Genomic DNA, 25,236 nt, shown 5'->3' on the forward strand with positions numbered 1-25,236 from the left:
TTAAAATCGACGGAAGTTGTTTTCCTGTGTGATGGGCTACCATCTTGGGATGTATCATTGAATACTTATGAGACATTATGGTTTCAATGCAGCGTTACGTCAGCTCATTTTGTTGCGAGATATCTATGCTCTGGAGATAACCTACATGTGTGCACTATGGTTGGCTGAGCATGCACTAGTTAATTTCGAGCAACTGTGTTAGAATTTACTGCATAGATAAAATTCGGCCTACAAACATAACAACTTCATATCGAGATGGTTTGTGGTTAATCACATCAACATTAGCTCGAGAGTACAGAACGCGTGAGCACTTTTTTGCGTTGAAACGGTTTTATTTGAGATGCAAGATCTCATGTACAAGCATAATCCGTTAAGGTCCATTTACGATCTGTAGAAGTGTGACATAGAGATTGTGGAATACGCTGAAAATATCTGCTAGTAGGAAGACTTAACGTTGTGTAAATGAAACATTTCAGACTGTAAAGGTATTAGATGGATCACGATGTAGTGTGACAGAGATTCTGAACAGCAGACATGTAAAAAGAAAGCTTAGAAAGAAAAAACGACGTCGAACTTGTTGCATACGAGAGACACGATATAGTAATGGTATATTCAGCTCTGTCGTAGGGTAACGCGTCAGCTTCGTCACCGTTTCACCGCCTCAGCATATAAAAAGTAATGAGGCAGTCACACACGGCATCAGTGACGCGGTCCGCTGTAAGCAAGCCGAAAAGATCTGAGATGACCGGTAACAGCCGGCACTGTTAACCGCCTCTCTCGAATCACAACTGTGAAATAAATAATCTGCTCGTTCTGACAAAGAAAGGGTATACATAACTCTGGTGAAACCCGTGTAATTTAATTTAGAGTCCTGCCCTTTCGTTTGCAGTGTAGTTATCAAAACAACCCGACAAAATATTTTAAGATGCGTCTTTAGGATCATTAATAGACCTGCATACCATATCAAAAATATAACCGAGATTCTCAGGGAATTCTGAGACCAATGTCTGGAAGACGCTGTTAATCTTTCGGAAGATTGTTGTGTATATTTGGAGAGTAGGTATACCTGGCGTACAGATCATGAGAATGATACAATCGAGATTATATTTCGTACGGAGGCACCCAGAAAACCTTTTTTTCTTCCTTTCCTTGCTCCATACCCGATGGGAATAGATTAGGGAATGGGTGTTATGTTATGGATTAAAAATAACCTCCATCATGCGCTGTACCGATGATTTGCAAATAACTTCATAATAACTCCGCTGCCTTTATCTGTGCAGCACCTTCACCCTGCAAGTCAGTATCGGAGGAATGGAGCGTGCTCTACTTCTGTCACCGAGTGAGGTGGTGCAGTGGTTAGCACACTGGATTCGTATTCGGTAGGAAGCACCATTAGGCCAAGCAGATTTAGGTTTTCTGCGATTTCTTTAAATTACTTCGCGCAAATTACGGGATGGTTTCTTTGAAAAGACTTGGCCGATTTCCTTCCGCAGCCTTGAACTCTGAGAGCTTGCGCTCTGACTCTAACGACCTCAACGTTGACGGGACGTTAAACCATGATCTCTCTTCCTTGCATCCAGTTATTTTACACACCAATTCTGTGGTAGTGACAGTTTACTTCAGCTTATGCTTTGTTCATTCGTCGCTCAGAGCAGGAAAAGACATAAAATCCTGAGTTCAATATTCATTTCGTTGGTCTTGAGGAGAGATACCACGTTCACACTATTACTGGACACAGCAACAGGAACGCCCCAGATAAAGTTTTGGTAAGGACTGTAAGTAAATATCAGACACTGGTACCGTAACTGCTACTAGTTTTATTCGTTTGTGGAAGAGAAGGAAGATATAGAACTAAACAAAAATACGTAATGTGGCTTTCTGTTAAACATGCCTGCAAATCTTTTTACTGATTTGCTGAGTGTAATGTAATATCAGAACCTTCCGATATAAAGCTACCTACACACTTTGTTCTATCGAGATAAATCTCCACTTGTCCCAATAAAGAAACTACAGGAACTCGGTAGCACTGTTTGTAGGTTTTTGGGTTTATTGTAAGTTCTCAGTAGAGTGATCCAGTGCTACACATACTACTTAGAATAAATACCATTATGAATCCGTATTATGTAACACACAAATAGCTTAAATTACCACGTGGATTTTATTCTCGCCACAATTTACTGAATTATCCAACAGCCGGAGTACTAACATATCAAAAGAACATTCAAGAGACCTTCTTGCCCTAGTCAGTGTTTAATTAAATATGAACCTACTATTAGTCACCTGTCTAAGGGAATATGCTTCATTGTCTGTTTTGTGACTCGAAGACCTCCATTCATAGCAAAATAATAAGAAAATCTGTAGTTTTCTTTAGGCATAGGTGTAAGGTCAGGAAGTGGGAGCTCGCTTCCAAGCGATGCATTACTAAAAGAACATCGCTGTTGCGGCCATTTTCCCTTACGTCAATTGATAAAAATCATGTTTTTTTTTGTATCTCAAAAAGATAACAGGGCTACGGAAGGTAAACCTTTGTAATTATAAAATGTTTCTCCAGATTTAGCTGGAGCTCTCCGTCTATGCAACCAACATAGTTCGAGAAATTTCAAGGTTTCCAATAACGACCAACAGTGTTCTTGAGTTGGAGTTGGTAAATATTCAGGCTACAGGTATTGATATATTGCTTTTGACATTTCAGTCACAGTTCTTCGAATGGCATTATGCCCTCCGAAAAAATAAATCGGAAAGGGAATACATATACTACTCTTTTAAAACCGTAACAGCACCACGTTCGACGACATTAATATGGCCGTAAGGAGGTACCTAACATCGTGTTTTATACTTTTGCTGATTAACGTTAACTGAGTGAGACGAGCACACGTTCATCGATAGAAGAAGACATGGTTCCACTTTACGAAAGCCAAATCAATTTTTTTGGCTCTTGTCACTTGCAGTCTACGATACTGCCGCGTGTCTTCCGTGCCACGCTTTAAGTCTCTTGGTACGCCACGTCGATGGGCGGCTGGTTACATCACATTGATTCCAACAAAAAGCTAAATACGTGAATGGAAACTCTTGCATGCGTTTATCTTCTGTCCAAATACGAGGTGACAGAATTTATTCTTCCAGTCAGTACAAAGATTTATTATCCTATGTTATAAAGACGGTTTAGATTGTTGTTATTGTGAATGATTGTAACATTGAAATAGCATTTTCTGTCATTATTCCTATGAAATATCTGTTATTTTTTGGGTGATTAAAACATAAAATAATTAAATTTCAAGATTTGCTCTCGTGATCGAAAACGCTCTGTCACTGGCTGAAGCTCTGGTGATGTCACAGGCTAGGAGTAAGGCGAAATTATACGTTTGTTGTAGTAGTATTAGCCGAAGTTACTAGTGTTTATGTGTACTTTATCTGTAACGATTTACTTATTTAGTGATGGAAAATGCGTTTACAACATTTACGTAACGACAGAAAGGAATTCTGTGAAAGCTGATATTGGGAACTGTCCAACAGTTGATGCGTTGAGGGTCTTTTCGGTTTTCAAAGCAACCTAGATTTTTAATTTCCGGAAATAAGAAACTTGCAGACTGCAGTGTATGGCGACTCGGACGGATGTACTGTGACACAGCAATGAGTCGCAGAACTGTCTTAAAACTGAGAGATTCTGGAACTGGATTATTTGCGCGGAGTACGCTGAAAAGGTTTTCCATGGCAACTTGTATAACCCTGCACAATAAAACACAGTGGAAACATTTTCATTCAGAAAATAATTCTGATTGTTGATTGCTGCGGTTGTTGTCAGAACTACTACAAGTTTCTAGGCACTTCTTTTCTCAATGTTTAGGTTTTAAAACAGCGTAATAAAACCCGTGGGGAACCACAGAGCATCATCGTATATGCCTTCAACAGCTTTACACTTTTCTGCCTTTCGGTTTCTGATATTAACATGTAATGTGATACAGTATTTAAAGTCGTTACATAATTATTTTACGAGCAAAGTAAATTTAAGAAGACAGTAGTATCAAGCGAAAAGACAAGCGAAAAAAAGAAAGAAGGTGCGGTATGTAAAAGTCCAGCACGCTGCATATTTCGCTACGAGCGACAGGGTGTTCATGAGGAGTGTTTATTTACATAAAAATGATCCTCACAGAAACATAAACACGTAGTGACCACTGTCCCATTTGGATGTCTATAAGCGAGTTGCAACCACGTTTTACGCATCCTGTTCTTCGGAACAGTCAAAAGCAATTTCTCAAAAGCTTTTGTATGTGTATTTGTACAGTGTGGTACTACGTACCATTTGTAACCCATTTTCCGAGACAAATTCCAAAACGACATACCACTGTGAATAAAATTTATGAAGGCAGGAGCAGCGTGCTATCCATTTACGTCAAAGGCATTGCACGACTTAAATAGAGCATTTAGCAGGGCTTTCAAATGACTGTAATTGCATATCTCTTTTTTCTCAACATTGAAATTCATGAGGGAAAACAACATGTTATGAACATAAAATGACATAATTAACCATTTAAGATGATTTCCAAAAAAATACAACTATCGTACTTTCTGTGAGGTAGTAAGTGAACAGTGCAAGCAATGGATCTTCTGGCATGATGCTCATTAGGACACGAAACGTATTTTTCATTTCTTTATTTTTCAGAAAAGTTAGATGGTTGCAGTAATAAAGCCACTTCTCTCTTTCTGATTCGGTTTCCTTGTCCGACGGTCAAAGAGTTAACACCTGATTATTCCACCACCCATAAAAATGATAAGATCTCAATACATGTTGAAAAATGCAACATGTAATCTAATAATACGTTACCCAATTGTGAAATAATATAATCCAACTTTTAAACATCAGCTTAGATCCTACACTCATTTTCTTCTTGTCATTTCTTTATACCCTAAAACAACGCTTTTAGATTGCACGTAGTTAAATTATTTTTTTGTGGGTGGATAATTTCCACGTCAACTCCAAAATACATTAATTTATACACAGACGTGATATACATTCCATCATCATACACACGAATTGTAAGTAACTGCAAGAAAACTTTAGGAGCACAATCAAAGGCTCCATCCGTCAGAAGGATATCAGTGTCACAAGGATGTTATATGTTTGATTCAGTTGAAAGTGTTATCAAAACCGTCTTGAGATAACTTGGCAGAACATTTTTATCATATTTATGCTAGCATCGTTGATGGTCAAGTTTACCTAAGGTACTGATACGACAGTTTCTGATGGTATCTAACTCTCGTTCTGTGAATGTTGTACGTTGTCCTTCGTTATGTACGTAATGTCTGGATGACTAAACACAACGGCCATGTCACTCTGCTCCTCTACTTCTTACTAATCACTTTTGTTGGAAGCTACTGGATATCATCTTCAATTTTCTTTTTTATTCCATTTTTTTACAGATTTCTTCCCTATCTCATGGGATTTTGAATTTTGATGTTCCACGTGCCTATGTAAAACATGATCATTTTATGCTGGAAACGTTTTCGCATTACAATTGTTCTCTTTAGTCCATTTTCAATCCTTTTCGCCAGTGAATTTCGGTTTCATGTAATGTATGAATATAATGTTTTTATGAAGCACAGTGTGTGGTCTCTTTCACCAAATACATCTCTTACGTTGTTCTCCATCATCACTGTCACAGTCTTACATTACACCAGCACTTATTAGCACATTACGTTCTCAGCGCTAGATTCAACACTACTACCCTGGTAGCAGCTACCTGATCCTATGACGGAGTTGCCAGACCCACCTGTTCGGTGTAAAATCGCGTGTACTCCCTCTTCTACCCGAAGGGTAACTGGAAGAATTGGAGTAGGGGGAGCACTAGAATTCTTGTCCGTCTGTGTATACACAGGAGGGTTGGAACTAAAATAGTGTCAACTACACTCCTGGAAATTGAAATAAGAACACCGTGAATTCATTGTCCCAGGAAGGGGAAACTTTATTGACACATTCCTGGGGTCAGATACATCACATGATCACACTGACAGAACGACAGGCACATAGACACAGGCAACAGAGCATGCACAATGTCGGCACTAGTACAGTGTATATCCACCTCTCGCAGCAATGCAGGCTGCTATTCTCCCATGGAGACGATCGTAGAGATGCTGGATGTAGTCCTGTGGAACGGCTTGCCATGCCATTTCCACCTGGCGCCTCAGTTGGACCAGCGTTCGTGCTGGACGTGCAGACCGCGTGAGACGACGCTTCATCCAGTCCCAAACATGCTCAATGGGGGACAGATCCGGACATCTTGCTGGCCAGGGTAGTTGACTTACACCTTCTAGAGCACGTTGGGTGGCACGGGATACATGCGGACGTGCATTGTCCTATTGGAATAGCAAGTTACCTTGCCGGTCTAGGAATGGTAGAACGATGGGTTCGATGACGGTTTGGATGTACCGTGCACTATTCAGTGTCCCCTCGACGATCACCAGTGGTGTACGGCCAGTGTAGGAGATCGCTCCCCACACCATGATGCCGGGTGTTGGCCCTGTGTGCCTCGGTCGTATGCAGTCCTGATTGTGGCGCTCACCTGCACGGCGCCAAACACGCATACGACCATCATTGGCACCAAGGCAGAAGCGACTCTCATCGCTGAAGACGACACGTCTCCATTCGTCCCTCCATTCACGCCTGTCGCGACACCACTGGAGGCGGGCTGCACGATGTTGGGGCGTGAGCGGAAGACGGCCTAACGGTGTGCGGGACCGTAGTAGCCCAGCTTCATGGAGACGGTTGCGAATGGTCCTCGCCGATACCCCAGGAGCAACAGTGTCCCTAATTTGCTGGGAAGTGGCGGTGCGGTCCCCTACGGCACTGCGTAGGATCCTACGGTCTTGGCGTGCATCCGTGCGTCGCTGCGGTCCGGTCCCAGGTCGACGGCACGTGCACCTTCCGCCGACCACTGGCGACAACATCGATGTACTGTGGAGACCTCACGCCCCACGTGTTGAGCAATTCGGCGGTACGTCCACCCGGCCTCCCGCATGCTCACTACACGCCCTCGCTCAAAGTCCGTCAACTGCACATACGGTTCACGTCCACGCTGTCGCGGCATGCTACCAGTGTTAAAGACTGCGATGGAGCTCCGTATGCCACGGCAAACTGGCTGACACTGACGGCGGCGGTGCACAAATGCTGCGCAGCTAGCGCCATTCGACGGCCAACACCGCGGTTCCTGGTGTGTCCGCTGTGCCGTGCGTGTGATCATTGCTTGTACAGCCCTCTCGCAGTGTCCGGAGCAAGTATGGTGGGTCTGACACACCGGTGTCAATGTGTTCTTTTTTCCATTTCCAGGAGTGTATTTATTCACAACCGATACAAAAGAGTTACCTGTTTGCACATATTACTGTCCTTCACAGTAGTCACCAGCGTTGTGTAGAACCCGTTGCCAGCGATACGGAAGGCGTAGTATACCGTTTGCAGAGCCTGTTCTGTTGATGGTGCGAATGGAGCGGTGTAAAATTATGGCGATTCTCGTGTGCGACTGTGATGGTGTTATCCTAACGCCTTACGTTCCTCCACGGCAGACTGTCAATGCACAGTATTGCTGTTCGTATTTGGAGCATCACCTGCGACCAGCTTTGCGAAAGAAGCAGCGACACTTTCTGCGCAACCCACCCATCATTTTGCACGACAATGCGCGGGCGCATACAGCGCAAGCTGTGGCTGCTCTGTTCGGTCGATGGGACTGGGAAGTACTGTACCATCCACCATACTCCTCGGACTTAAGTCTTTGTGACTTTGATTTGATTCCGAAGATGAAGGAATCACTTCGTGGCATTCGCTTCAGAACTGTTCCAGAGATTCGACAGGTAGCAGACCGCTCCATTCGCACCATCAACAGATCATGCTCTCCTAACGGTATACTACGCCTTCCACAAGGCTGACAACGGGTTCTACACAACGCTGGTGACTATTTTGAAGGACAGTAACAGGTGCAAACGTGTAACTCTTTTGTGTCGGTTGTGAATAAATAGTTTCCACTATTTAGTTCCAACCCTCGTAAACGTAGCTGTAATTAACACTGACAGAATAGACTGACCCAACGCCAAACATCATGACATGGTGTTGCATTGGAAATAACCCAAAATCAAGTCTTAAGGCATTAATGGATCTCTCAACGCCGAATAGTTAAGTTGACGATTTTGCGATGTCAAAAATAGTGCATTTTCTCCAATACAAGTTTTCGTGTAATTTTAGATGATCTGCAGTGTAAACTCTGAAACGTGAACTTTCACAGTCCTCCATCAGCTAGGGACGTCGACTAACTGAAGCATTCAATACTGCTTCTCCAACTCACAACCAAACTGTCACTATCCTAGATCTCTGGCTAAGTTACAGCTTGGCATATGACCAAACCTAAGATTTAATATTCACATTCATTGGCTTCTCCGCCTCGCAACCAACCTACCAGGTGGTTGTTCTTAAGCAGGCTGTGTTCTGAGTACTGCAATGCGGGCGCAATGCGGGCTATATACCCATACACAGCAACACACGGAAATATCGTAGGGATGTTCACTAATCGGTGTGCTCGCGGAGTGCACTGAAAAAAAATGGTTCCCCTTTCTGCCACCAGGTGAAAATGTGGCGCTGGAAGCAGTCAGATTCTGAAATGTTTCCTGTTTTGACGTGAGTATACTGTTTCGTGATGTGACTTTTGGTGTAAAGGGTTAAAAACATTGAAGTTTTCCGTAGAAAACGTAATAGCTATTACGAACAAGGGCTGTACACTATTAGTACTGTTCTGTTCTTTTGTCAGTACGGCAGCAGTAGTAGCGCTGCACTGCGGGAATATCGCCGGCAGAAAAAGCTGCGAAAACCCCATGTCAGTAAATGGGCTAAGGAATATGATCAAAAAATTTGAAGACACAAGTGAGTTAGGTGGTGAAGCAGGAAAAAGGAGGTGGCCCATTCCCGTGCAGCCGTCAATGAAGTTTCTGTACCTATAGCCGACAGCGCAGTATATGTCTCATATTCTGCAGCCAATACTCAACATGTGTAACAAGAATTGTCTTTCACCTGGTCAACAGTTCAAAAGATTTTGCTGCGCATTTTACGCACTTTACAGTGGTATCCATATAAGATTGAGAATATGCACCAGATCAAATCCCAAGAGAGGATACAACGCCATATCTTCGCCCTTCGTTTTTGACACTCTTAGGAATGGATGACATGCGGCCAGGGAATATTCTTTGGACGGACGAGGCACATTTTACTTTGCACGGTACCGTGAGTGCAGAGGACGGATGCATATGTTGCTCTACACTGCCGCATGTTGTGCAGGAAAGTCCACTGTACTCAGCTTATCTGACAAGAGTGATGTGGCTTCACAAGCTCCTTCATTCTCGGTCCGTTTTTCTGCAAGTAGGCCGGCCGCTGTGGCCAAGCGGTTCCAAGCTCTTCAGTCCGGAACCGCGCTGCTGATGCGGTCGCAGGCTCGAATCATGCTTCAGGCATGGATGTGTCTGATATCCTTAGGTTTAAGTAGTTCTAAGTCTAGGGGACTGATGACCTCAAATGTTAAGTCCCATAGTGATTAGAGCCATTTGAACCACTTGAGCCATCTGCAAGTAGATAACACATTGCGGGCCTGTTAGGTGTAGAGTTACATCTGCACGTAATAAGCATCTCCTCGTGCAACACAAGTTTCTGGCTTTACAAATGGTTCAAATGGCTCTGAGCACTTTGGGACTTCACATCTGTGGTCATCAGTCCCCTAGAACTTAGAACTACTTAAACCTAACCAACCTAAGGACATCACAAACATCCATGCCCGAGGCAGGATTCGAACCTGCGACCGTAGCAGTCGGCTTTACAAGAACGCAACTGTGTCCATACTATCGTTTTCAAGAAAGATGGGGTGACGCCACAAGTCGCTTGCTTGCCAAGTGAAAGATTTACTTCGAGAAAACTTCGTTAATGACCACATTTTATTCCTATCCAGTTTCAAGATATGTAGCCTTCCAGACTTAAATCCATGTGACAGATTGTGGGGATTTATGAAAGATCGTAACTATCAGGGATGAATCCGCACTGTTTCTGATATAAAGGATAGCATATGACGACGTATCGCTGTGATTACACCGGATAAGCTGCGAGCAACTGGCGACCACACTGTGTTACGGATGCAGTATGTTGCCGAGTCGGGAGACCATACTGAATACATGTTTTAACGTGTGACTATAGCCTAAGAAAAGTGTTATAACCACATTTATCACGTGTCTGCTTGTTCCTCCCCTTTTCCTGCACTCATACGACGTATGGACTGCTTACTGCGCTGTACTTTCAGCTGGTGGCAAAAAGTGGAACCATTTCTTTTTCAGCATACTCTGCGAGCGCACCGATTAATGAACATAACTCCGGCGTTTCAGCGTCCTGTGATATATACAGCCCGCATTGCACCACTCAAAACACTGTCACTTTCATTATAGCCACCCGGTATCATCTACAGCCTAACCTAGACCTTGGGCAACGCTATAGATCAGTCTGTCGCCAGAGCTCGCAATCCAAACACTAGCACAGAAGAAAAAGAAATAACGTCAGTCTGTTTGCACACATCGCCATTACGCTGCAGGACGAAGCTGACGTTGGGTATCGCCAGTTCTGCACCCCTGCGCAGCCCGCCACTGGCCGGTCCCCGCGCGCATGCAGGTGGAGAGGCTGCTGGCCGCGAGTGGTCAGTGGTGCAGACAGTCGGCCGGCCGGTGCCTTTTGTGGTGTGGCCCGCGGCGCGGTCGATGTCTTTATAGGCCCCGCTATAAATAATGGCGCGGATTAAGCGGCCGTCGTCGCTGATGAGGCCATTAACGCCGCCGTGGCGTGCCGTGCCGTGCCGTGCTGACCGTGCCATAACGCGGAGGCCTCGCCTCGCAGTGCGCGCACAAAACCAAAAACGTGTTTAATTTATTAAACGTTTAAACGAAATTATTAAGCGACGCGGCGCACTCTTTAAAAACCAGGTAATTCAGTTTCGGGCTAAATTACTTATACACCTGGATGGTTTTTTAAATGCCGGAATACAAGCGTGGAAGGTCCTCGTTGTTTCCTTTTTGCTGCGCCTCTCTGCTGCCCCCCTCCGACGCCACGTCCACCTCTCCCTCTCTACACCTCTCTTTACTGCCTCGTGTTTATCCGCGTCCTGTAATTACGGTCCCCGACTTATGAGAAGCCTCCGCTGGCGGCTGGCGCAGTCCCATCCGTCTCGTCTCCTTTGCCTCCTCGTTCATCACGCGCTTCGCCTACGCCGCCTCCTCCTCCTCCTCTGCCTCCCACCTCTGGGCACAGAGCTCTCGACAGACGAAATTCCGGCGGGCCGCTGCGGCCGGTTATTATTTAGATGCTGGCCGCGTCGCGGCCATTACGAGAGATGATGAGCCAGCGCGGCGCTTCTGTCGCTACCCGCGTGCCCTCACTGCCGGCGTCCATTACGCGCCATCTGCCGGGATCGCCGGCTCTCCGCCTGCTGCGACGAATTCTTGGCGCGGCGAGACATCAAACGCGGCCGACGTGTCGTGCGCGCCTGCGCAGAAAGCGGGCGCGATTACTGCCGCGGTCCGCTTGCGTGCGTCTGCGTTTTGTGTTTAACGTTGGCGGCAGCTTTTTACTCCGCCGCTGCAGGAAGTATGTCGCGCCTCGCCTGGCAGACTTCTTCTCGGTGCGACCGACGGAAGCCAACACCTATCCAAACGAGGCTCTGAGATACGCAACCATCAACAAAAAAGTATACATACACCGTTAGTCATGTAGAATGACTTTATTTATGAAACTAAACATCACAACCAAGGATCTTATTTGGTAAACTAAGAGTATAGGGTTTCCTTCCTAATATGTGCATAAGAAATGCTTAACTAAATCATCTCCCTGCAAAAAATAAGTGAAAATTCTGTACCAGCTGGCTTCACACATTAGGGGAAAATATTCGTACACTAATACGGGGAGCGAAAGGCTATTTACAATTTGTACAGAATCCAGATGGCAGTTATAAGAGTCGAGGGGCATGAAAGGGAAGCAGTGGTTGGGAAGGGAGTGAGACAGGGTTGTAGCCTCTCCCGGATGTTATTCAATCTGTAAATTGAGCAAGCAGTAAAGGAAACAAAAGAAAAATTCGGAGTAGGTATTAAAATCTACGGAGAAGAAATAAAAACTTTGAGGTTCGCTGATGACATTGTAATTCTGTCAGAGACAAAAAATGGTTCAAATGGCTCTGAGCACTATGGGACTCAACTGCTGAGGTCATTAGTCCCCTAGAACTTAGAACTAGTTAAACCTAACTAACCTAAGGACATCACAAACATCCATGCCCGAGGCAGGATTCGAACCTGCGACCGTAGCGGTCTTGCGGTTCCAGACTGCAGCGCCTTTAACCGCACGGCCACTTCGGCCGGCTGTCAGAGACAGCAAAGGGCCTAGAAGAGCAGTTGAACGGAATGGACAGTGTCTTGAAAGGTGGGTACAAGATGAACATCAACAAAAGCAAATCGAGGATAATGGAATGTAGACGAATTAAGTCGGGTGATGCTGAGGGAATGAGATTAGGATATGAGACACTTAAAGTAGTAAAGGAGTTTTGCTATTTGGGGCGCAAAATAACTGATGATGGTCGAAGTAGAGAGGATATAAAATGTAGACTGGCAATGGCAAGGAAAGCGGTTTTGAAGAAGAGAAAGTTGTTAACATCGAGTACAGAGTTAAGTGTCAGGAAGTCATTTCTGAAAGTATTTGTATGGAGTGTAGCCATGAATGGAAGTGAAACATGGACGCCAAATAGTTTGGACAAGAAGACAATAGTAGCTTTGGAAATGTGGTGCTACAGAAGAATGCTGAAGATTAGATGGGTAGATCACATAACCAATGAGGAGGTATTGAATAGAATTGGGGAGAAGAGGAGTTTGTGGCACAACTTGACAAGAAGAAGGGACCGGTTGGTAGGACATGTTCGAAGGCATCAAGGGATCACAAATTTAGCGTTGGAGGGCAGCGTGGAGGGTAAAAATCGTAGAGGGAGACCAAGATATGAATACACTAAGCAGGTTGAGAAGGATGTAGGTTGCAGTAAGTACTGGGAGATGAAGAAGCTTGCACAGGATAGAGTAGCATGGAGAGCTGCATCAAACCAGTCTCAGGACTGAAGACCACAACAACAACAACAATAGAAATGTAAACACAGAAACGGCTAACGAATAGCTTGCAGCAAGAAAAGCATTCGGTGGCAACCCGCACCTCGCGCTTGTTGGTGAGACGCGCTGAATGCCGTCCCGCACCAAAACGTGCTGCCCAGGGAAGAAAGTAATTGTAGAGGAATGACAAATACACTACCGGAAAAAAATTGTACACCTAGAAAGACGACGTCGATTTCGATCCGGTGATGACACATGCCACCTGGAGGACAGTAGATGTACTGATAGAGGTTTCAACGCCTTTTTTTTGTGTAGTGTGCGCTGAAGAGATCATCCTTGATGACTTATTCTTCTAGGATGGGACGTAAGGATAAAAGGAAAACTATTTATTACACATTCAGTTAGGCTTGGTCACTCAATGGGTTCTTTAGCCTGCTGTCTTTGGTGATGTCTGTCTCCTGTGGAGGGTGAGATGCGTCTAGGATGTTATGTGTGACTGCTACCTCGTGTTACGACAGATCGCCTATGGGGGGGGGGGGGGGGGGGTGAAACGTTATTAACTTCGGTACTCGATACTTTTGCCATCTTGCATGGTTTACCGTTCCTACCGATTCTAATTGTCGAACTTCGTCCCTAAGAGCATCGATTTTGTCAAAAACTCGTAGAGCCATGTCATGAACCTTCTCTTTTATAGTCGTCTCGTGTAGTGCGGTGCGGATGTAAACGTTTTTTGTCCACCACGGAGCTCCTGTGATCCATCGGTAGCAAATGTTTTGCAGCGCTTGGAGTTTATTGTAGTTGGAGACACAAGTAGTTCCCCACGAGGTGGAGCCATATAACATTGTGGGTTTCACCGTTGCCTTATACAATTGGAGTTTGGTCTTAGGGTTGAGATCCTGACTCTTCACGAACGGAATCATTGACCTGGCAATCTTCTGTGCTGCCATCTTGTCGTCGTCAATATGCTGCGTAAAGAGCAATTTTTTGTCAAGGTCGACACCGAGGTACTTCACTCCCGGCGATCATGGGATAAATTGATCAGCTATAGGGAGCCTCTCGTTCAGAACTGGTTTCCTCCTTGTGAACAAATCGGCTGCCGTCTTTGCCGGGTTGATCGTTATCTTATTTTGCACCGCCCAACGTACCATTACATCAAGTTTCCGTTGCATCCTAGAGATTAGCTGGTCCAAGTGTCGTCCAGTCGTCGGAGGTTTCAACGTCATCCATCAATAGGTAACGTACTGGCATAACCACCAACAGATAGCGTACAGGCACAGTTACCAGACCGCCATCTGTGTCTTCCCTTTTATACGGAATTCTCACAGTCAGAAGGCTTAGTGTGATGCAAGCGTGTGAAGCAAACAGGCAATCATGCCACGGACATGCACTCCTACTTCCTACAGCCAACTTACCGAATTTGAAAGGGGTCAAATTGTGGCCTTCCGAGTTGCCGGTTGTGCAGCGATGCTGGTATCAGACTTCACGTGAATAATCTCACACCCACAGACGAGCTTCTAGGCGTCCACGCAGCACAGTCGCTCACGAAGTTCAAATGGCTCTGTGCACTAAGGGACTTAACATCTGAGGTCATCAGTCCCCTAGAACTTAGAACTACTTAAACCTAACCAACCCAAGGACATCACACACACCCATGCCCGAGGCAGGATTCGAACCTGCGACCGTAGCGGTCGCGCTGTTCCAGACTGAAGGACCTAGAACCGCTAGGCCACAGCGGCCGGCCGCTCATGAGGATCGTCGTATTATACGTGCAGTAGCGGCAGATAGTACAGCTAGATAAGAGGGCTTCTGGGGCCAGATGTGTCAACGCGAACGGTTGCGAACCGCTAGTTTGCAGCAGGACTACGGGTACGGACACCTGTAGCCCGTAGTCCTGCTGCCGTCCTGATGCCGTCAGAGGTTTACTTGGAAGATGAATGGTACGCCGTGGTATTTAGGAACAAAATAAGATTCTGCCTGCACGCAACTGATGGTCCTTTGCATGTACAAGCTAGACTTGGTGAGCACTGTCTCGTAGAGTACATTCGTCGAAGACACACTGTTTCCACCGCAGGCATTATGGTCTGAGGTGTGATAACCTACAACTCTCTTACACCTTTGGTGTCTCTGGATGGGACGCTAACCAGCGGTCAGTTCGTCTATAATATTGTTAGACCCGTTCTTTTACCATGCTTACAACAGGAATCTGATGTGTTGTTCCAACAGGATAACTCTTGTCCACACTCTGTAGACATGGAGCAACTTTCCTGGACAGCATGATCTTCTTACTTGTCTCCATTCGAGCACGTTTGGGATATGATGGAACGAGCGACTCGCTAAGCAGCAGCTCTTACACAACTATGTGAACTGGTCCAGCAGGCGTGATGCAACGTATCCAAGGACAGTATTCGCCATCTGTATGATCAACTGGATGCCAGAGCCAGTGCCTGCATTGCCGCCAATGGAGGCTACACCACGTTCTGATATGGGTGTTTCGGCGTGGGTTGACGCCATGTGCTTCTCAACCGCTTGTGCTGTTCACGCGTAAGTGTAATCATTTCATGTACTCCATATACATTGTTGCAACAATAAATTGAAAACCTGTAAAAGGGTGTACTACTTTTTCCGTCAGTGTAGTAATCTCTCGACAAGAAAAGGGAAAATACTTTTCAGAAATAACTGATAATATTGGAAGAAAGTGAGCAAGTGAGTAGTACATACTATCGTGACTTAGAGAAAAATTTATAGCGAAAGAAGAGGTCCACCACAGAAGCTAAAGCAAAGAAGAGAACTCAATATCTTAATACAGATTGTCAAAAAAAAACTGACAGTTTCTGCATTGTCTGCACTTGTTAAATGATGAGTTCATGGGAAAACCACGTCAAGGGTTGTTCACTACGTTGTAAGTAGTGCAGGTTATGGATTTGGGGTGCCTAGAAATAATCCATACACCAACAAGCAGAACAAGAAATTGAGACTTGAATTCGCTCGAGAGATTATAAGCAAGAACACAGTTTTTTGGGAATAAGTATTGCTCACAGATGAAAGTAAATTTAACATATTTATAAATGATGGTAGAATTTTGGTGTAGAGACGACCAAATACTGAGCTGGATCCCGAACACTTTGAGCTCACAGTGGAGGAGGAATTATGCTATGCAGATTCATGGCTACATCTGGTGTTGGGCAACTTGTTTTCCTTGAAGGTAACATGGATAAATTTAATTATTCAAATATCCTAATGGAAAATCTGCAAAAAGTGTTGATAGTTTAATGAGTATGAGTAGGAAAAACAAATCCCTAATGTTCGGATACAGCATTAGTAGCGTCATGCCTGACACAGTCACGTCGTTTGAATGCCTGGGAGTAACACTGCAAACCAATATGAAATGGAACGAGCATGTGAGGATTGCGGCAGGAAAGCCGAATGGTCGACCTCGGTTCATTGGGAAAATTCTAGGGAAGTGTGGTTCATCTGTAAAGGAGACCGCAAATAGGACACTAGTGCGACCTGTTCTTGAGTACTGCTTGAGTGTTTGGGATCTGTACCAGGTCGGATTAAAGGAAGACATCGAAGCAATTCAGAGGCCACCTGCTAGATTTGTTACTAGTAGGTTCGAGTAACACGCAAGTGTACGGAGATGCTTCGAGAACCCAAACAGGAATACCTGTAGGGAAGGCGACGTTCTTGAGGAACACTGTTGAGAAAATTAAAAGAATAGGCATTTGAAGCTAACTGCAGAACGGTTCTGTTGCCTCCAAATTACATTGCGTGTAAGGACCACTAAGATATGATAAGAGAAGTTAGGCACATAAATAGTCGTTTTCACCTCGTTCTGTTTGTGAGGGGAACACGAATGGAATTAACTAGTAGTGGTACGGGTAACCTCCGCAAAGTGCCGCAAAATGGATTGCGGAGTATCGATGTAGATGTATATGTATTCATCATTACTCCTGGGACATCCTGTACTGAGCTCTTAAATGTCCTTATCCAAGGCATGAGGGATCAGGCGAAAAGGAATAAAGTCACTTCATTTGTACTATTTTTCGAAAAATATACAGAATAAAATTAAAGGAAAAGTTTCGTCAGTTGCAAGAATGTGGATATTGAAAGAATACATAGAAAAATGCCGCTTAAAGTAAACGTCATTGGCTGCTATATTTCGCAAGGATACATTTTTACAAAGTCTGTACTGACAGCCAACTTCTTTTTTATTTTCAGTGCCTCCAATTTGGAGATAGGGAGGGGGGCGGGGGGGGGGGGTGGGGGAGAGACAGAAGAGATACTACCTCAAAATTCTGTTTACTCTGCCCTCTCGTGAGCGAGTGAGTCACCACCGACTTGCTTGCTTCTATCCCATGAAAACTGACTTGCCTGGATCTTTCCTTTTACAGAGAAATTTTGAGCGTTAATATCTCTGGACTCGCTTGGCTTTTCTCAGTTTTATCGTTTCAGTAGATGCTTGTGATCACTCTGAATCTAGCAATAGCTCAGTTTCGAAAAAAAGTGACTTACCTGGTTTTTTCTCCAGACCCTTCAACTGATCTCCCCAGAGCGTTCTGGTGCAAGCGACCGCTTGGTAACATGCAAACAGGCACAGAAAAAAGTATTCTTACATCGTTGTTCATGTTGAATAATTTTGATTATTAGAACTAAAGATCACAACCAGAGATGTTATTTGGTAAACTAATAGTATGGAGTTTCCTTCGTAATCTGTACTACTAAATCAACCTACTGCAAACAACATAAAAATTTTGTACCAGTTGGCTTCACACAGTGGGGAAGAAAGTATTCATACATACAAAGAAAATTAGAAGATACATGGACATAATGACAATGTTAAACTCTGTAGGCATTTTTCTTATATGTATCACTTGTATGTGTCACCTCTTTGGCACAGAATGCACTATTTTTTTATATTCACCAAGGTAATATTTTGCCATTCTTGTTGAAGACGTTGTTTGAGAGGAGTCTTACTTCGTATTTCATGTTTTCTACCCATTCTCTCAAGTGTGCTCCAAAGACGTTCAATTAAATTAAGATCTTCGCTCCATGCTGGAAGCATGAGAACAGGGGATCATCGCTTGACCACCACCAACGAACAATTTCCGCTGAGTGTTTTAGGGCACTGTCTTCTTTAAAGCAGTAATATGTGTCCAACTCAAGGATATGACAGGAACGACCATTCGAAACAAAACAAAAGAAAAATCTAGTAAACACGAATAGTTTGAGAGTTATGAGGATTTCATCTTCGGTATGTGAAACAAATTTCTTGTGCTGCAACCTCTTTGCTTTCCATATTTTGTGAGGAAGTAGTATGGACCGAAACAAGAAAAAATTGTGTAGTAAACATGTGCTCTAAAATTACGTTAAGAGCTGTAAACCTTTGCTCAGTAGAATAGTTTACAGTAGCGAAGACGAAAACGTGGTCATAGCCTTTAGAACCCATGTTTGTTAAACTTTTTTACTTCGAACGATGGTTCCTGTCGTATCTCAGAATGTTAAGCATTTCTCCTGGGACATCCTGTATATTTTATGATTCTGCTGGTGGTCAAAATAGAAATTCCACGATCTCCCCTTCATTCATTATGTAACTATCAATCAAATTAGTGGCCTCAAGAGGATCAAAATTACAATCCCTGTGTGTGATTATTGGTACTTAAGGTTGGATAAAAATGATGTATTAAGGAACGCAAAGGCACTGAGTGAAACATCTAAATATTTCAAGGACATGTTGGAAGTATCCAGATGTAAGCAATCTCCTGCGACTATGGTCAGTATTAATCAAGAAATGAAAATCACCGTTGGACTCGAAGTACGCGGCAAAACTCAGCATATGAAGATAATATCAACCGAGTACAGCCTACGGCCTTATGCTGAAATATCAGACGACTCATTACGATGGAATACAGACTGGCTTCATAAGGACAGCATGATAATTTCAACCAATGGATGGGCCAGCTGAACTGCTCAAACCTGCTTATAATCGTGTGTTTAACATCAGAATTTCTTACTTGTCTTCTGCACCATAGATAATAGCATAATTCTGCTGTGCATTCCAGATCTTCTTCCAATTTCCACACTAAAATACGAGGGTAATGTCACAGGTTCTGTGAGACAGAACTGAACAAAATAATTTATTTTAGAAAATACCTTTACAGACTCTCAATATAATCTCCATTCTTGTTTATGACTGCTTCCCAAAGTCTTGGCAACTTCTGTATTCCTAATAGGGCACTTTCTCATTATTCGGGTCACGTCACTGGAAGCTTCATTAGTTGTTTCAAAGCGTTTTTCCACACCAGCTCCAAGCACGTCAGGCCTTCTTTGCTGAATTTACGGGCGCAAAAGATGATGCAGAAACAGCCTACAGCATTCGCCTGTTACAGACGTCCCCTGGAGCACTTTTCTTTTTTTAAGCTATGTCACACGCAAAGATTATCAGTTTCACATTTGATTTTTGGTTTCAGAGTTTTTTGGGCGTGGAGAGTCTGAACTTTTTCATTGTGACGATTGAAACTTCAGTTCTGACTCAAAATCTCATATCCAGGTTTCATCACGCGCAACAATCATCTTTGTTCGATAAAGCTGAAACAATTCTCTTCTGACCCGCTTTCTGCTCTTCGCTCAGATCATGCAACTTTTGTCATCTTTAACTTTTCCGTTACGATTCTGAAAACTGAAGTGACAGATATTCTGCCCTCACATACAATTTTCTCACATGTTTTTCGTCGATTCCCTCCCGAAATGGTGCTAGCAATAACCTGAGAAGTGTAGTATGCTACAGTTGATGGTTTTCCACTTCTTGGCTTATCCTCAGTGCTTACCCATCATTCACGGAGACGAGCAGACCACCGTGATACTGTGCTGCAATCCAGTACACTATTACCACACATCTCTCTCAAAGCGTTGCAAATTTCCGTCGGGTTCCTCCCACGTAGGGATTAGATTTTGGTGTAGGATCACTGGTCTCTACGTGTAATCCAACCTGACTCGGTTTCAGCTTCCATTTTAAGACTGATGGGCCGTGCAAAAAAATTGCTGTTTTGAAGAGCGCGCCCCAGCGCGTAGTGTGAAGCAGTCGCCCTCCGTTTTTGGCGTTAGCGCCGCTGTGGAAATCGCAGCTTTGGGGTCTCCCTCTGGTGGGTAAGGCGAAAGGTTGCCTGTTCACGTGCATTTGAGGGGCGCTACGAGCTCGCCAGTCGGTCAGTCTGGGTCAGTCTCTCGTCCCCAGCTTGCTAGTCTGTCTTTGGTCCGCATTTGTTAGGCAGTTAGTGTCGGTCTGTCGTTCGGAGTGCTAGTATGTCTGTCGTTCGGATCAACCTTTAAAGCCGGCAAAATGAGAGTCTTTCCACTCCGCCAGTAAGAGAACCCAGCGAGTGGTCGCCCGGTCGGGGCTTAGTTCCTGCATCTGAGTCTGCACGTTAGGCCGCCAGACTGCTCGAGTTTGCTCAGGCAATGGTCATTGGCTGTTCGATCGATCGGTTGGTCGGTTGCGCACTGAGACAGAAGATGACTTGTCCGTCTTGAGCGTCGGCGCATGTGAGGTCGCCACGTGAGACCAGGGGACCGCGCCGTATAACGAGGGGTAGTGACTTCACGGTCGACACGAGAGCAACAGGAGTCAACCCGAGACATCAGTCTGGCCGGTGCGAACTGCGACGCCGTGAGACGGGAGATCGGCGCGCCTTCCTGCGTCCGTTGAAGTGGCTGGCAGCGGACGGTTCGGGAGAGCGATTTGGGGCTGCTGCACCAGGTCTTCTCGAGAAATCGCAGTTTATTAGAAGTTAAGTGATTGGTGACATCTTGTTTGATTTACTCTTGTTAAATCTACTTGTTTTCTTGGTGAGGTCACCAGCCGTTCTGCTCTGGGGTCGTCCCACTATTCCTCTCCGTTTGCCCAACTGCGGGAAGGTGGTTGTTTATAAATTGGATGGTCCGTTTTTCCCTTGTGGAGTAGGGGCGGGTTAGAGCAACCTGCGGTTCGGGTTGTTCGGGAATCTCCCTATCAATCTACCGTACGTTAGTATCTGCCTCTGTCATGTTTGTCGGATTTATTGCTTGGAGTGTAAGGGCCTAATACTTCAAAGATGTTTTCATATTTGGAAACTTTGATATTATTGCCTATGATCTGTGTACCGCAGAGCATCTTAACTATTGTTTGGCCAACCTTGTAGAATTGTATATAAGATTGCATTTCATGGGATTTTATTTAAATGATCATTTTAGTATATAAAGTTGCTACCCTTTCACCATAAGACTTTTCTTAGAAGTTAAAATCAAGTTGCACCTTCAGTGACAAGGTTAATATTTTAATTGTTAGTGTTTTGTACCATTTTCATCCCTCCTAAGGGGGGTGCGTGGTTTGTGTGATTGTGTAAATTGTTAAAACTCTTAATTTAAAGTTATCTGGTGTGTTGCAGATTTGCACCAGAGTAGTCTTTCAGAGGCTGTTGTGAGCGGTCGTAACTACGGCCGTATCAAAAGGGAGCGGCAAGGTTCTCTGCCCGAAAGCTCGTACAGTCAAAACTTGTTTCTTTCTGCCTCTGAATAAATTGTAACTTTGATGTTTAGAGGATGCTTTCTGATTATAATTTTAAATGTTTCTTTTAAAAATGCTTTTAGGCACTATTAAGGTGAATAAGATTCCCATTTGTTAAAAGGAATTTGGTTATGATTTCATCAGTTACTCCCTGGCAACTACTTCCATTCTTACATAGTGTGATTAAATGTGTTAATGTTCTTGACGAATCGCTAGTAAATAAAATAAATTCTTAAGGATATTCTTTGAAAATAAATCACGGGTGAACTGAATTACTCACCACACAGTCACACGAAGGAGATAACACATTTACGACCACCACGACTTAAGTCTCGCTCTCAAGTGGCGAGAGTTTCAACATGATCACGCCACAGTAACGGTCGTGCATGCTCAGTATGTAGCCTGTAATGAGCCTCGTATTAAGACTGGCAAAGTCTGATTACGTTTTTCCGTCCTGGTGCTGGGAAATTCTTCAGGCAGTTGCCCCACAGTTAAATATACTCGTTACATGAGTACTATCGCTGTTATACAACCATAAACTCGTGTAGTCGAAATTTTTGTGGAAGCATTCAGTTCGTTTCATGAAGGCGAAGGGTGGACACCCCACATATTAATACACACCAGTGGGTGCCCGGATGCTTTTGATTAGACAGTGCACGTACGGGCATTATCACCGCTCCGGCCACGCAGACGCGCGCTGCCCGCGACCGCACTCTTCGCCGGCGCACAAAGCAATGTCTATATTTATTCTGCGGCGGCAGCGCGGGCGCCCCGCGGTTCTCTCCACGGGGCGTCGGCGAGCCGGCGGCCGCTAATGCCGGCTAATGGCGCCTCAATTGGGACGCAGATCAAGGTGGCCGCCGGCGCGACAATGCTCGCCGCCGCCGTCTTGATGGCAGCGCGCGTTTCCCGCCCTGCACAATGGCAGCCGCGGGGGTTTCCCTCCGGATGTTAACTTCCGCCTTTGTGCCGCCGCCTTTTCACCATTAGACGTCAATAGGAACACAGATCCACGGCGGAGCGCCATTTCGAATGGCCAGTCTTCTATTGAAATGCTCTTACTCATCGTGCCCTTTGATGTTAATCGAAAAGTTAGTTCTTAGCCTTTATGTTCTCTGTCCGGCGTTAATAGAGCTATAGGTTTTACCAGAGCCCGTTTTTCTGTCCCCGTGATGAATCTGTTCCGGTGAATGACCTCTTCCACAGAATTCCGCCTTACTGTTGTGCCGTGAGTTGCAAGTTCGGAACTGCGTAAACTGCTCACACGCCGCGTCGCAACAGTGGGTGGCTCGCTGACGTGTATCATTGGGATTGGGAACACGTGGCGGTCTGGAATTGGAGACAGCTGCACAGGAAATATGAAGTGAAACGAACGAATATATCTCACATTGTCATTGTTGTTAAAAAGTCATTGTTAGACTTTCATCTGAACCGTTCTGGACCTATTAACGTTATCTGTATTCACTCGATGATTTCTTAAAACCAGGTTCGCATCTTTTTGTTGACAGAGTCCAAAACGATCTCAGTGTCCAATACTCATTCCGAAAACTATTCAAAAACTTATCGTGATACGAGCACTGTACTCTGATGAGCCAAAACGTTATGCCCATTGCTAAACGCAAGATACTTCGGCTGCAAATGAGAAAATGGCAAAGAGCGGATTGTTATATTCCGACGTCTGGAGACGAATATCACGGAAATGACGAAGTGGTCGGCTGTTGACGTGCTGCTGTCGTGACCACCTGTCGAATGTGGTTGAAGGACGGCGTAACAACGAGGTAGGCGATAAGGGTGGGCGTCGACGCCTCATCATACAACACAGTGGTCGGAGGCTTGCCCGCTGTGTAAATGATTTGATTTGATTTATTGCTGATACAGATTCCTGTTGCCTTACATTTTATAACACCTCGTTCATTTCACAGCTTTTCATGTAGATTACAAAACATATTCTACGTTACAAACAGCATTCATTGTTTTCAGCAATTACAATGGAAGTAATAATAAATTAAAAATACATTAGAAAATGAAAGAAAAAAAAACTATTCAAGTTTTAAGAAGATGCGGTGACAGATGATAGGAAATACTTGGATAGTTAGAGAGTAGAGAGAGAGGGGGGGGGGGGGAGGAGAAATGTTACTCTATCTGAGACAGCCTGGTCTATAAGCATGACAAAATGACAAAGAGTAGATTGTTATACCCCGACGTCTGGAGACGAGTACCTCGGAAAATGACGAAGTGGTTCGCTACAGTTTAATTTACGCATTGATATTTCTAAACACTATTTACAAAAACACTACAACTATCGTCATTTTTCTGTTTACATTGTGGTGTGAGTGTAAAGTTATTATTTCTTGGGTTATTAATTAACCTGTCCTATATTATATATCTTGAATTTTACCTGTTATGTTGCTTATATACTAAGTGTTCAGTTACAAAAGTTACATCCAACAGCAGCATAATGACCACGGGATGGATATGTCTGCTGTTTATACTTAAGACAGAATAGGTCTGATTGCGTTACGTTGTTTATTCTGATACAGTTTAATTATTTTACATGTCCGTCCCCGGTAGCTGAGTGGACGCCGGCACGGTAGATCAGCGTCTTCGATCAGCTGGTTAGCCTCTGTAACAAAAAAAAAAAAACTGAGTGGAAGGATCAACAAACGAACTTTAACGGATGTCATGTGACGTCCGCAACGACCACACCCAAAGATAAAAAAAAATGAAATAAAATTAAAAAAAAGTGGTCAGCGCGACGGAATGTCAATCCTAAGGGCCCATGTTCGATTTCCTGCTGGGTCGGAGATGTTCTTCGCTCAGGGACTGAGTGTTGTGTTGTCCTAATCATCATCATTTCATCCCCATCGACGTGCAAGTCGCCGCAGTGGCTTCAAATCGAAAGACTTGCACCTGGCGAACGGTCTACCCAACGAGAGGCCCTAGTCACACGGCATTATTTTGTGTTGTGTAAGGCTGTCTGTGGTACATATTGGAGAAAGTGTTTGCTATTTGAGTGAATGTGTGTTTCGGTACTGCTGACTGAATTGATGCACGAATTGGAACGGCTGTCTTATGTGCTTTGTGTGTATTGCAGTGTTCTGTTATACGGCCGTGTCTGTCCGTATTCGTCATATAATGTCCTTGAGATAGCATCAGCGATTTTATTTACTATTTCCCACTCGTCTTGCCCCACTGCCTGATGCTTTTGAGTAGCTGTGTTGACCGGTGTTCGAGTTACGCTCTTGAGTCCGCAGAGACCACAAGCAAAAGTTTATCTGCGTATGCTATCGCCCGTTCGCACGGTTATCCAAATCCAGTTGATGTAGGAGGGGTTCAAAGGCGATATCCCAAAAGACGAGGCCACAGACTGATCCTTGTGGGTAACCTTTGGTGATTCTTTTAATCATTTTCTGGTTTTCCCGCGCACCTTTCAACCACCCTGTTTGTACGGTAGTCCGATAGGCTATCATAGAGGGCCCTAGGTACTTACATCTCTGTGTCTTGCAAACATTGCGGGCCACCAAAGAATATCAAAGGCGCCCGAAATAAAGGCC

Source organism: Schistocerca piceifrons, chromosome 5, assembly GCF_021461385.2.
Source record: "Schistocerca piceifrons isolate TAMUIC-IGC-003096 chromosome 5, iqSchPice1.1, whole genome shotgun sequence".
NCBI lineage: Eukaryota > Metazoa > Arthropoda > Insecta > Orthoptera > Acrididae > Schistocerca > Schistocerca piceifrons.